The 14,948-nt window shown below is 38.3% G+C and overlaps 1 protein-coding gene across 6 annotated transcripts in view; it reads left to right on the top strand.

Moving 5' to 3' along the window:
- Window positions 1–14,948, top strand: part of ATP11A (ATPase phospholipid transporting 11A) — a 109,625-nt gene that overhangs the window by 934 nt on the left and 93,743 nt on the right. The window lies entirely within an intron of this gene.

Genomic DNA, 14,948 nt, shown 5'->3' with positions numbered 1-14,948 from the left:
GTCCTCTCGCGTGTGAAAGCCCACCTGTACCCCCTGAAAGAACAACTCGGTAGCGCATTAGGGTGCATCCAAGTGTAGGCTGAAGTATGTCAGTTGGGTGCGAGTCTGGTTCCACTGAACCCCAAACAAATGCTCAGGATAATGTTTTAAGTAGATTGGTAGAATGCCTGTAAGTGTGGGGCTATGCAATAAAAGGGATGGGGACAACCAATACCGGGAAACTGCAAATTTCTGCTTTTGGGTGTAGAAGAAATTTTTAAAAGGTAGGGAGAGAGAATTTGGATTTTCAAATATATATGGCTTTTTGCCCTATGCAAAAATTCCTCTAATTAAGGAAACTTTGGTGCTTTGACCAAGCAAAAATAAATACACTTAGATTTGTGTGTGTCAAGAGCTATCTCCACATAGTACAGGCTGAAGTCTGTCTTTTTGAAGCGCAAATGAAGAAAAATAGCAGAGGTGAAAAATGGTTGGATTTTTTCCTCCTGTTTGCAATAGAATATTATGTGCAATGACGAGAGAATGGAGAAGTGAATACTGAAAGCAGCTGTGCGTATGGATCCTTAGAAAGCGGCCCTGAGGGAGAATACTCAAACTAATATGCATATTAATAATGAGGTATAAGAGAAAGAGAAGCAATAGTCTCTATGGATATATAAAGCTCAGGTGAGCTGTGCTGAGGTCTGAAGCAGGTGGGATCACTTGGGGTATAGAGATCTGTCAGTGCTGATCTAACTTTGGATTTAGTTTAAGATTTCTTTTTTTATATGTGCTCACATCTGGAACCTGTACAAAAGGCGCATTCATTGTGCACAGAGCAAGCATACTGTTAAATCTCCTGCACAACATTGTTGCTAACCTCTTTCTAACTAGGCTTAAGCATCAGATATAAAGGAAACAGAGTAGCTAAACTAGGTGTAAATGAGAAGACAGTATGTTGAAAATAAGGCACTTGAGCCTTTAAGTTGTGGACTGTCACCCCTCTCTTGCACTGCTGACAAGCTAATTCAGCAGTCTAAAAGATAAATGAAACATTATTAAATCCCATGTGAGGAAGGGTTCCTATTTCCTGGGTTACACTACTTTCTGCATTGTATATATGCCAATAGGCTATGCCTAGGTAATGGCCCAGCTGTTCCAGGCTGCCTTGTATATTTTCACCTGTTGCTTCTTGTTCTTCTGCATGCCTCCAGTGTCTTAATTTAGAATTCTTTCTTCCAAGGAAAGGTAATTTTGAAAAAAGCTGCTTTAAGTAAATTTTTGCTCGTCATTTCATTAAGGCCATTAATATCTGGCGAGCTGATGCCTATGTTGCACGTTTTCTTTTTTTATCTGCACGGTTCAACACTTTTGTACATCTACAGCAGTGAAAATGAAACGTAGTAGTTTGAGTGCTGGGCCTGAAACTGGCTGCAGTGCATGAGTAGCAGATGTACACGTCAGCAGTATCACTCCGTAGTTTTTCACCAAAGCTCCGTGCACACCAGCCAGACCACACAGGTGGAGATGTGCTTGCCGCTTTCCAAACTGCTTTTTAATTAGGCAGTGACTCTTCTGTGGGGAGAGTTGGAGTGGATAGTTACATCTTGTGTTTCTTTCAAAGTAAGCTCAAACTTTGGTTTAGTTAAAATCTGTAAGGAAACTTTTCAATGATCAAGGGCCTAGAGGTACAAATCTGTGTCCTGCAAGTTGTGTCCTGGTCATGTTCAGCTGCAGGTCCTTTCTAGAGCAGGCTGGTCTCAGGATTATCCTGAGAACCTTGGCTGATGCAAACTGGAGATGTTGTTTGGGTAGCCGGGAGCTCTTATGGTACGATCTTGGGATAACAGACAGTTGCTATGTGATGTACTAATGGAGACTTCTATTAGAATAGTTTCTAACATTTCTAACGTCACTTCTTGTGTGTCATTTCTTTCCTGGTGCTGGACATAAAGACATAAGTTAAATACAAGGGTTCTTGTTATTGTGAAGATCCTCCCCATTCCCCTTTCCCTTACTGTGCAGTTGCTGTCCTGAAGCAGTGCAATATCATACATGTTTCCAAGGCCCTGTGGAAGAATAGCGATGACTGGGTGCTGCCAGTTTCCTGGTTAGCATTTTCAAATATGTCTGTTGTTTTACCTGCATTGAGTATCGTGTTTATGTCTTCCAGGCATTGAACACTTTAGCCATGTGGGCTGAATAAAATAGATGTTCATCATGCTTGTCATACTGGAGTTCATATCTCTTCACCAAGAGATGATGTAGCCTCTTAGACAGACAGAGGGAATTATGTCTTTATCTTACTAAATTTTAAAATTTACATCCTTGTTCTGCCTCTTTAAATCCTGCAAACTTTGGGGTTTTTCACTTCAGCTCTTGCTTCCTGTTACCATTACTGCAACCATACACAATTTACAGGATTGATGGGGAAGAATCACTTTCTCTAGAAAAGGTACTTGCTTCACTGCAGTACAGCTGACATGAAGTTCATTATAGTTTTCTAAATCCTTTGTGATTCCTCTAGCTGATATACAGCAATGTAACTTTTCTTAATTGTGTCTAATGAGGTTATTTTTTATATTTTGCTGATTTAAAATGTGTGTGAGCTATAGTAAAGGCATCTTTAAGTCACAAAACAGAAACATCTTTATATATAGCTTTTCCACTTTGTGGAACCATAGGAACTAAATAAGCTTTCTACAGTAAGATAAATAGGATAAATTTTTACAACTGTATTGTTTAATTTACTTTCCCAAATAATGGAAGTAATGGTTTTATGGGGGTAGTGTGAAAATTGCCTTGGTGGGGCTACGCTTTTTGTCACATACTCTATAAAAATATTACCTCTTGTTCTGAATGTTGCTTTTGCGTCAGGCAATATGTTCCTCTGTCTTCTCCTTGGATTGTTTGTGTATTCCCTAGAGGATGTGGGATACCCCAGGGATGGCAGCCTCATAGCCAGAGAATACAGAATTAGCATGTGCTATCCTGTAAATGTCATGGAGAACCTGCTATGTGCTCAGCAGTACACTATTTAGGGTAAAACCAAGCAGACAATGGCAATTGAAACTGTCTCCATACAAGATTAGCTTTTGTTTTATAGTTAGATTATTTGGGACACTGTGGATATCATTAAGTGATGTGTTCTGCCTGTATAACTGCAGCTGCATTAGTTTTCTCTGGTGACTTATTTCTTACTGATCTTAGGACTGCTGAAGTCCCTCCTCTTCACAGTCAAAGGATGGCTAATAATATTAAAACAAGTCTTGGTGACTTCTTATCTTTCATAAAATGAACACTTTTCGTAATAAAACCTGTGCACATGTCTTTTGGGTATTCATGGTGGCCGTTTATGGCTGAATGTGGATTTGAATATATCTGGGCAATCTGGGAAGATGCTGCTCTTTAGCATATGTGTGTTTGGACACTAAATGATTGCTAAACGTCTTGCAGCCTATGGCGGCAGTCTGTTCTGGATTTGCAAGACAGCTGGCCCTCATCACTAAAAATTCCTGTCCATGTATGACTTTGGGCTATACAGTAAATGCTACTGGGTCAAAGGTCTGTATTACTGAACAGTTTTGCCAGTATTATGTAGTATATTTAGATATCTTGCTACTTTACTGCTTCTCCTCTTTCAGATTCTGCTGTTACTTCAGGATATTAAGTATTTGTTGCCTGTGTAAATATGTCCAAATGCACATAGTAGGAGGTAAGATTTATTTTTAGAAGGAACAGGGATTTACCACAGCTCTGGACCCTGGGAAGCTGCTGGCCTATTAATTGTGCAGGTATTTTTGAAAAAATCTTTTTTTTGGAAGATTGGAATAAATGAGCTTACAAACTGATGCTCTATTTGTCACTATTGTAGAAGTGGGTCAACTTTAATCAGTCTGAGAAGATTGACTAGTCTAACCAGGAAGTTACGTTAGGGGCTTCTAGCCCCTAAAACTAAGTTTCGTGGAAACCTGTGGCTTTTGGTCATGGTTTAGATGATTTTTCCTAAGTATTTTGCTTGTATTTGTAGTCTTAGTAGACATAAATCAATATTGAGCTTCAGTTTATTTATATATCTAGTTTTGATACAGCAAAGGTTGCTAACTACTTTGACTTGAAAGTTGGCAAAATTATAAGTGCTGGTGCTCAGTATTTGTCTTAAAGGGCAATCTATTTATCAAGTATTTCAGATGAGTTCAGTTAATACATTTGAGGATACCCCTGTGGTCAGTTCTTGGTTTTGCTTGTATTTATTCAGCTCTCTCTGCACCCTGGCAGATGAGTGTTACCTAGACAGCAGTAGTTTGTTTCTTATTCAGGGTGCCTGCTAACATAAGCACAGTTTTCTTCCTAGCTATCACTTAAAATAAGTCAAAAGGTTTGTGTTGGGTTTGGTGTTTAATTCCAGGGATATGACTTGACAAAATCTTAAGCTGTTTTAAATGTCATAAGTGTGTTTGTACACAGACTCTTCATCTGCTAACTGTCCTGATGGTATGAAAGATGTTCCCTGTAGGAGCCATGTGTGTATTCATGGGTCAGGAATTAGTAACTTGTAGCTCTTAAGTGTCCATCCCAGGTATGCAATGCATTTTTGTTATCTCTTGAACAAGTCTGTGTGTCAAAATGTTTTCTTGAAACCTGAGATGCTTCCCATCTCATAGCTTCGCTTCACTGCAGGGACCAGTTCTTCCTGCTGTGGAAGGCATGATGAGTGGGTTAAACATCATGAGTAAGTTCTGAATTCCTGTTTCCCCAAGCACCATTGCTTTGTTATTCTCCTAGTTGCCTTTTTCCTTTATTTTTTGGGAGAGTGGGTATCTGTATGGAGTTCTGCCTGCATACTTTTCAGGAATTTATTTAAAAAAAGTAAAGTTTGAAAGTTATAATTACTTATAAGTTAATTCAGTTGAATTAATCAGTTCACTGTGGCTGACAGGATTTGGCACTTCTGCAAATCTAACTAGCATTTCATACTGGTAGTGACTCCTGTGTTCATTCTGGTTTGTAATGTACTCTTTAAGATATTTCAGTATTATCTGAGGCTCAAAAAACCCCACAGACAATCTCCCCACATCAATTATTTACTGCTGAAGGGCAATAAACATGAAGAATTGCATGGGCTTTGTTTTTTCCCTTTCTCCTACCCCATCAATTAGCTAATTTATACAAAAAAACCATAATTTCCTTTTTCTTTTGAGAATAAACAAATGAAAGTAGAACATTTCATATGTAAAACATTTCACTTACAGGAAGTCAGTGTACAAGCTGGTTGCTATTGACTACAAAATATTGCTCATCTGCACTCATCAGATGCTCTCTGATAGTAGAAAACATTGCTTTTGGAGCATCTAAACTGTAGAAATAAAATCAAGAAAATAAGAACTTTTAATCTTGCTTTTGTTTAGCATCAAAGTACTTGTCTCTTCAGAGGTGAGAACTGCACAGTTGCTTTTGTCAATTGATAACATGTTGTTTGATTAAAAAGAGTTTAATGTTGTTCTGCTTTGCCTTTTCTCAAGCACCACAGAGTATCAATTCTGCAAGCAGGAAGCCTTTTCAAAATTATTTTTGGGAATGAAAGAGGACAAAGTTACGACATAGCACATTTATAGCTTAACATCTCTGATAACCATTTCTTGTTGATTCTTTTCTCCTGTCATACAGTAGCAGTTGAAACAAGAAAAGTGTCAAGACGGAATGGGATTTTCTAGTGAGTCTGCTTTCTAAACTCCAAACCCTTAGAAAATAGTAACTGGGCTGACAAGTAAAGCGTTCTGCAAATACCATAGCTGGCTGCTCTTTGTGGTGTTGAGATGGGGGTAATAGAAACTGTCCCATCGAACTAGGTTTAAGTGTGACTAGAAAACCATTGTGATTTCTGAGGAGCTCCAGCTGGATTGACAGTGAGCTGCTTGGTGCATGTCATGTGCAGGTGTGTCAGGGAGCAGAAACCAAGAGAAAACTGTGTCACAGAAGACTGAGCAGATGTTTTAGCACCTGTTATGCAACTGGATTCAACTTTACTGTGTGGGTTTTTTTTTTTTTTGTTGTTGTTGTTTTTTTTTTAAGCAAAATAACCTGCTTCTCCTCATGTAAGTCTTTTAGGCTGATTGTATTTTTTCCAGAATAATGCTGCTTATTCTAGTGGCTTACCATTACACAGGATAATGTAATATTTCTATTTGTATAATTGTTGAGGGATATTTCAGTTAAAGTTCATCCTGAGCTATGAAGCAGAATGACACTGGAATGCTATTATCTTCTCTGCTGTAATTGCCATGGCAACAGTTGCAGGTAGACAAGGCAAGTTGAGGATTCTTTTTCTATATCATATGTACACCAGCTGTTTTTCTTCCCTCTCAGTAATGACACTGAGAAGCCTGTGGCACAAACACACTGAGTCATCATGAAAAGTGTTTTGTTTTGGGTTGTGGTTTTTTTTTTCAATTTAACTCTGATTTTAATTTTCTAAGTATTGAGTATTTGTGGTACTGTATTAAAAATGCACTCTTTTTAGGAAGAAACTGGAAGCCTAGCCTGGATAGTTCTAGGAGACTGAGATGAACCAGTGGCTGGAGAGTTTATTTGGAACATCACAGAAGACCACGGGCTGATAAATCACCTAAATATCTTTGTAGATCTGGATGTTAATTTCTTTGTGCATCTATCTTTTCTTAGGCCAGGGATGAGAGTATTGCCCATCTTTTCCAGAGAGAGAAGTTGTAAGGGTACTTAAATGCTTCCAGGTAACAAAATTAGCATGTTCCAGGAAGACAACTGAGTGTGAACATAAACCTGTAATGACTTTGTCTTAGGGTTGGGTTTTTTTGTTACTTAAGAGTTCCACACTGTTTCTCCTGCAAACTCTGATTTCCCTCTTGATTCCTCCATCTGCGTGCATTCACGTGCAGATGAATGAACACTGCTTCCTTAAATTGGGAGCTGTTCATTTGGTAATGTCAAGAATTATGCCAAGATTTACCAGAGATCCAGATGTGTATTGGTATTAAAAAAAAAAAAGGTCCTTCATATGAGCTCTTGTGTCTGATTACTGAAGTATACCCTGAAAGTGTGTTCTGGGATGCTTCTTACTTATATCATTGTGGTCGTTACTACAAGCATGAAAGCTTAAGAATTTGGAGATTTCATAGAGACATTTTTCCATTTATTCTGCTCTTCCCTATAGTCTAATTTCCCTTTTGGAAATAGAAAAACGTATTTCCTTCATTAATCATTAAACTCATCTAGATACAGGGCAGGGTGAGGGGGAAATAGTGTTTCTTTTTCCTGGTGACACTGACTAATCTCTTTGCTTCAGTCAAAAGAGGATTTCAGCTAACCTATTTTGAATAGAGGATTAAGGACAATTAGGCTCTTCCTCTACTTCACCATTAAGATAGGATGTTGTGAAATCCTTTGAAAAGAACATCTGCTGATGTGCCATTAAAGTTTTGCAAAACTAATGTTAATAATCAAAATAGTTATATGCAGAAAAAGAAGCTTTGTGTATTAAGTACTTGCCTGGAGATAATTGTATGAATGAATTGGGGAGAGGGAAGGAATACTGATCTGTTTGCTCAGTAGTTTTTGTCTCTAATGCTTCTAAATTACGTTGTGGATTGGATATGTAGATGAACTGAAATGGATTTCGTGTGACCCAAATTGCATTAGTAACTTGCAGTTCATGCTTAGCATTAGACGTAGTCTTTCACTTCTTTTCAAAGTACTATTAATGAGTTGTTCGCACAAATTATAATAATGAAGTACAAACACTGTCCATAATCTGTGCTTGTATAACTATTTTATGTCACTTGTATTCATTATAAGTGGCATCTCTTGAGATGAATCTGAATCAACAGTGACATTAGATAGCTAACATGAAACTGCTCTACTTGTCAGGAGGTCATTACAAAATAAAACTGAAAAATACCGCTATTATTGGAAGATACATGATGTGCATAAGACAGTATAATGATTAATGGGAAGGAAAAATGTCTATGTGTATTTTGGAGAAGGTTTGACTATCGAATCCACCCCATAAATGATAGAGCTGACTGCCTTCCGTGAAGAATGGGTAGTAGTACGCTGTGAAGCTACAGAGAAGATAGTTGAATGACACTTGCCTCTGAGAAATTGCTCTTGTGGTCTTAATTTCAATACTAGCAGTTGTAAGTAGGCTACTGAAACTCATGGCTTCTTTAGCTTTGTTTCCTGCAGAACACTAGTCTAGAGAGTTCAATCTAATCTTATTTTTTGGATGATAATATGCCTGAAGAAGGATTGTCCAGAAAAAGATGAAGTCTATTTATTTCATCTTATTCTTGAGACAGCTTGGAGTCACATTAACTGTATTTTGTCAGACTGGCATTAACCACAGTTCCAGAACGGGTGGAATGTGTGGCTCTGGGATCCCATGGCTGACTTCAAGGAGAGTTGCGGTCTTCTGTTAAAATGTGTCTGGTGTCTTTGCCTTCTGCTTGGGTTTGAGGCTATGGTGAGTAACAAACAGCATACCAATCACTGCATGAGTTTTGGGTAGAGTGTAACAACTGTGGAGGAAATATTGTTGGGGAATTTGGACATCCTGCTTATTCAGTGATTTTATTTTTTTTTTTTTTTTAGAGGGAGAAGACATTATTTAAAATTTACCTGCATGAAAGTTCTTAAAAACCAGGCCACTCTTTAATTGTGCTATAAAATGTGCCTGTGTAGAATTACAGTCTTTCATTATGCGAAATACAATATATATGACAGAGGGTACTATAAATGTAGGCTTAAAACTGTTTATTATTTTAGCTATGTCTTGGTCAATAAACTCATGCTGATATTAGCAGAAGTATAATGTAACTAAGTTCAGGCTAGACATTTGGCTTTGGTCAAAAAGGCTCCTTACACTATAAGCAGATTTTGATAGATTAATGTTAGTCCTTTAGTTTAATACTCAGCACTTTCTCTGTAAACACGAAATGTACTGAAATGCTGTTATTCATTGGTGTATTGTGTGTTACAGAATGGCTGTAACTCCTTTCTAGTAAATTATGTGTAGTTCCTTTTTCTTTGATTTTTCAGTGGAATTACATTACCAATAAGCGTGATGTTAAGAGCTACTCTCATCTTTCACATTCTAGTCTCCTGACTAATAGTATGATTTTTGGAAAATTTAACTCTAATAAGAACCTTCTGTTCATTTAGGCTAAAAAAAAAATAAAGATTTCTCAGGTAACATCAAGTATTATAAACATTGTCAAGTTAATTTAATGTTTAAAATCCAATATATAGATTTCATAATGTCTTCTGCTGTCTCATTTTTAAAAATGTTTAGTATTGTTATCCTTTTGTACGAGGTTTTCAATTCCTGCCTACCTTAAACTAAAGCAGTTCTAAGGGTTCTAATCCCATTTCTTCTTGACTTGAAGCTCTTTGTATATCCTCTCTACAACAGATATGTAGCCAGTTAAATATCTGTGGCTGGTTGTTAATATCATAGGAGGGAGGATGGAGGCAGGTGGGTTAAAGCTAAGCTAAGAATTTTGTTTAATGACAACTGTTGAGCACAACTACAAAATTCTTTTACCTTCTAAGATGGAAACCTACCCTTCTAAGATGGAAACCCAAAAAACTAACCCACGAGATTATTGTAACTTCACCTGAAAATATTGTAGTTTTGTTAATCTCTTAAACAGTGTTAACTGAGTGCTTGCTCTTTACAGTTATCAAGTGACCAGATGGCCTAATCTGGTAGGAGGTGCCTGTGTATTGGCACTAGGAGGGAAGAAGTGAAGGGAAAATGGAAAAAAGCTCTTTCCTCAGCCCAGAACTGCATGATTGCTTTGAGATGATTCATGAATATGTTGACTTCTTGATTCTGTAAGCTTTTGTCTGACATAAGGAGGTTGTTTCCATACTCGGTGGCTGTAATGACACAGAAGCAATAGGAAAGCTTCACGTACTTTCGTGAAGCAGCTCACAGTGCACATGGGCAGGTATAAAAACAGGTTTATAAAGGACAACTGAATGTGATTTTGCATCTCTTGTCTCCTTCAGCCCAGGAAGTCTCAAATTTGAAAGGCTTGTCTTTTTTCTTAAAAGAAAGTTCTTAAGCTTTCTGACTTCCTTCCTAAGAAGTGAAGAGGCTGAGCGTTTTTACCCTGTTAATGGTATTTGCTGTAACTTGTTCAAAGAGCTTTTATGTCAGCATATATATAAAGTAAGGTTTTTGAAAAATACACTAAAAAATGACTTGAGCCTAGATTTCTGCTGGGCATGTAGAATTAAAATATCAGTATTCCTTTACTATTTTCTTGCAAATTATAAGGTATTTTAAACTGAAAATAATAATACTTTTACATGTCCATTTGCTTTCTGGCATGTTAAAAATGGTGACAAAAGCCAAACAAAGTTTGCTTGAGTTGTGGTTATAGTTGAGTCATCAAGTGAGACTGCTGCAAATACTTGCAGACAGTAAGCTAGTAAGACAGTAGCATTGGCTGTTCTTGCTTTCTCCTGCTGCCTGCAGTCATACCAATTAATTCTTCTTGTAATGACTACTTCTTGCTGCAGAATAGCAGCTGCTTGGTTATGTGGCTTTTAGCTGATCTTTGAGAGTATTTTGATAAAGGGGAAAAGTGTTATGGCACTGTCAAATTCTTATCTAAGTCTTAGAGATGTGGAGGGGAAAAGGAGAAATGTGGTCTTTACAGTCCTGTGGACTCGAGCATAGGGAGCTTCCCACCTGGCACTGGGCAGTTAGATCAGCATAGGAGTGGAAAAACATGTTTGTGGTGCTGCTGCTGACTGGAGGCAGCTACATCTTGTGCTTCCTTAAACTGATGTAAGGTGTGATCTGGACTTCTCTTTGTTTTCTTGTAGTGTGTAGAGAAGACCAAAGCAGAAGTGTTAAGCAGGCTGATGCAGTGGCATGTAGCTCTTGTAGTCTTATAAGAGCTGTCAGAAGGGACTCTGGCTGTACAGAGGTTTGTGCTTTCTTTTGTCTTCTGTTTGGGATGTGCTGTTGGACTATTGACAGAGACGTGTTTCACTGTGCTGTCTGAGTGACAAAACAATTGGGTAGTGGCTATATGTGGGTGCCTTCCTAGAGAGGCAACTGTTGCTCTGGGTTTGAAGCTGAAATGGATAATGTAGTGGCAAGTTTCATTGTGAGGGGGAAGAGTGCTGCCAAGTGCCAGAGTTCTAGATTGTGCTTCTGACTGGGATGAAGTGACATCCAGAGTGATGACTGATAGGTCAGGGACTGACTTGACAAGTTGGTGACATCCATGGAACACTGGCTTGTTTTGTGAAAACAACTAGAAAACTAGTTGGGAGACGGATGGGAGTTAACACTTTGTGTAAATGTCAAGAAGCTTTACGATTTATGAAATGAAGGGTAGTATTTGGGTAACAGCATACTAGAAGGAATGTTACTTAAAAATAAACCAACCAGGAAATAACTCCAGCTTTTCCTCCCTGAACTAACTCTGATGTGAATGCTCTTGTAGAACTTGTCATATGGCTTGACCTTCCTTTTAGTTGCAGTCAAAGCATAATGATGGTGGGGAGGGGGATGGAATAGCCATTATATGCTTAAGATTTCCTCCTGTGTTTTTTAGAACATGTTTTATTGAAATAAGGACGCTAACCAGCACAGGAATACTTTAAGATTGTGGAAGTCTATAGCACCTTTAACCCTTTCACAGGCAACTGTGGGAGATTGGTATTTTTGGTTTAGCATGAAGGCCAGTATCAAATGCTTAAAAATCAAGGTTTTCATTGCATGAAGACAAGGTGTACATGATCTGATTCACTAGTGATATTTGGAATGAGTTAATTCTGAAAATAATGATTTAAACTCAGTATTTCTAAAGCAAAAAAAATATTTGTTAATATCAGATTGGTCTAAAACAGCTTCATGCTTTTTAACTCTCTTTCCATAAAAAGTAACTAGATGATCTGGAGAGATGCCTTCTAACCTTCATTGTTCTGATTCTAAAGTAAGAACCACCGACTTCTGCTTAATGTTAACTTAAAGGAGAAAATACTCTTGCCTCTTTTGCAGCCATCTTGGTTTTCATCTCTGAGGAGATGGTAGTAATAAGACATCCTAGTTTAAAACAGGCTCTGTGGATAAAGCTCTGTGGATATCACATCTTTAAGTGATAACCCATGGACTCCACAGATTGTCATTTTGAGCAGTCATTATACCACTTGGTGTGTTTGTTCATTCATGCTTTAGGATTGCCATAACAGAGGTTCACAACAACTTCCCTGTGTTCATCACTCAGTAAAAACTACTGTAGGTGTAACTGAGGCTTTAACCTGGTCAGGTCCCCATCAATTAAAGTATGTCTCCTGGTTCATATTCCAGTTAAAGAAAAATCATTGCAGTCAGCCTATACATGGTTATTGCCATCATTCCCTACTCGCTTTACCTGCTCGTGTGGCTATTCCAAACATTTTTCCATCAAAAAATGGATTTTTCTCAAACTACTGAATAATTTGTTAAGCTGTCTGATTCATGTTCCTTCATTCAGATGTTCGTAGTATCTAAGGAAGTCCTAACCTGAAAGTGGATGGTAGTGAGGTGGGGAAGGAGCTGTGGATGGGAATCTCTTTGGGATCCTGAAGAAGCTACATGCCTAGAACTTAATTTGGAAGCTGCTGTTGTGTCGGTGTGATCCGAGAGGCTGGAAGAGAAAAGCTACTAGACTTTAATTAGTAACAAATAGTGTGAAAATGCTTGTGCCCTTGAGACTTAAGCTGGCCCATCTCAGCTTTCATGACAAGATTGTTATGTCACCATGGAGTGCTGACTGTGGGTGCAAGTGCTCTGAGGAGTTGTTCTGGAGTTGCATTTAGGTGCTGAAACTACATGTGTGTTTAGTTTGGGGAGTATGGGAATAGTAGAAAGAAGATAGCAAATAGCAACAACTCTAGACATCAGTATAAACAGAATTACTGTTAAATGCCATTACCATAAAAGTAATACTGGATCACAGTAACAGGCTTTAAGCTGTCCTTGAAAGACTTCTTACTGGGTTAAGAGCTGATGAGAGTTTTGAAAAGGGTTTGCAGGCCCTAAGTTGAATAAAAGGTGATGATGATTTGACTGTGAGGAAGGAAAATACAAAAGTAAAACCTCTTTGATCTCAGTGTACTTGACTTGAGTTTTCTTAAAATAGTTTGGGGCATATTAATGCAATGGGTTTCTATGTCTGTTTTAAAATGTCAAAAAGAGAAGGATGGTGAAAGAATATTCAGTGGAAGAGAAGGAGTCCTTGACTGAAAGAGAAGCTTGAGTGCTTGATATCATGTGCTTGAAGTCATGTGTTGTAATGGGTCCTTCTGTGGTTTCTGAGCTGGTGACTGAGGGAGAGGAAGCTATAAACACTTCTCTGTTCTCTACTTATGTGGTCAGTTGAAGCTTGGTGGAACTTTATTATTTAGAACTTGACCACTAAATGGGCAAATTAAGCTGGCTTTCCTCCTTCTGATTTCAGTTTGCTCTTAAAAAAAAAAAAACAAAGTGAATCTACCTGCTTAAGTGGTTTAAATTGGGATGCACTCTTAAAAGAGATGTGTTCTAAAAGAGGATCTGGAAGCTTTGACAGAATTCTCCAGGAAGAAGATTTTTCTTCATCTCTTTGAAGTAGATGTCTGAAGAATTAATGATACTCCTATACTAGGCTCAGCCTTTCCATCCATTTACATAAAACAATCTTTGCTAAAAATTTTTATTTTCATTAGAAAATGTGTTAAAACATCTGGTCTTTGCACTGTTCATGGATGTGTACTCTGTTTCCAGCAGCCTTCAAAACACCAGAGACATTCTTGAAAAGGCCTAATTTGTGAGTTTGAGATCTAGCTATAATAGATACCAGAAATTATACAACCCCTTGCTCTGGATGGCATCTAACAGTCTCCCATGACTTGCTAAAGCACTGATTGTGTCCGGCTTTGCTTCCTCTGTGGGTGGTTCAGGATGCTCCATTTTTCCATGCCTTATCTCAGAATACTATACTGGTCTTTAAGCCCAGTGCCTCAATTTCTCTTTAGTGCCGCCTCAGCTAATCTTACTCTGGATCCTGTTTCTTCTGAAAAGTCTTTCTTTAAGGTCTTTTTCTGCTCACGTCTCCCGGTTCATTGTTCCACAGTTACCTTCCTTTAGCCTGTATTCTCACGTCAGTAGAGTGCCTCTGCAGTTCTTTGCCCTAACTTGCCTAGCTTTTTGTATGCACCCCTTTTGAGAAGTTACAGGGAACAGTGTAGTGAACTCCAGATGAGTTCTCCCAACTGAGACATTGCCTCCCTTCTTCCCACAGTCCGATCTGTGTCATCTGGTCCTCAGCTGACCAGATCAGCTGTTGCTATGTGGTGGCCCTATACAGGAAGGATAAATTGACCCTTGCTTCCTTTGAAGATCCCACAGCCTTGGGTGTTTGGAAAACTACAACCAACAAAACATGCTTTTGTTATCTCCCTCAAACTGAGATGAAGTGTGTGACTGAAAGGATTATGCTACACTAGGTTACTAAATATATTTTTGCATGACACTCTTATACTAAAAAGAAAACCACAATGATAGTCATTTCCCGTAATGATGAGAGTACCTTCTCTTGGTGGACATCAGTGCCAGAACTTTATTTTAGTACCTTCTAAGTCGTTTGTATAGAAAACAGAGCAGCTGTCTTGGCAGGCTGTGCTAGAAAGAAGTGCAGTTCCTAATTTAGTGTGTATCTGATTGATGCATTTGACAGTGGCAGTTCAGACTGGCAGCAAAAGAGGATTGAAAACTGCTGCTGAGCACAGTAGTGTTTAACTTATGATAGTTCATTCTGTTCAAGGGGGAAATGTTAGTATGTTGACCTTCTGCCCTCAGAAAAATGGATTGCAGAATGGTCAGTGTTGTAGCCTGGCTGCTTGTTACTAGAAGGGAGTTGGAAAATAAAAGTTTCTTTTGAAATAGGTGC

The sequence above is a fragment of the Pipra filicauda genome, unplaced genomic scaffold (genome assembly GCF_003945595.2).
Source record: "Pipra filicauda isolate LSUMZ 115617 unplaced genomic scaffold, ASM394559v2 scaffold115_size4368891_pilon, whole genome shotgun sequence".
NCBI classification, from domain to species: domain Eukaryota; kingdom Metazoa; phylum Chordata; class Aves; order Passeriformes; family Pipridae; genus Pipra; species Pipra filicauda.
The sequence above is the reverse complement of the archived record's forward strand: the minus strand, read 5'-3'. Positions and strand labels throughout refer to the sequence as shown.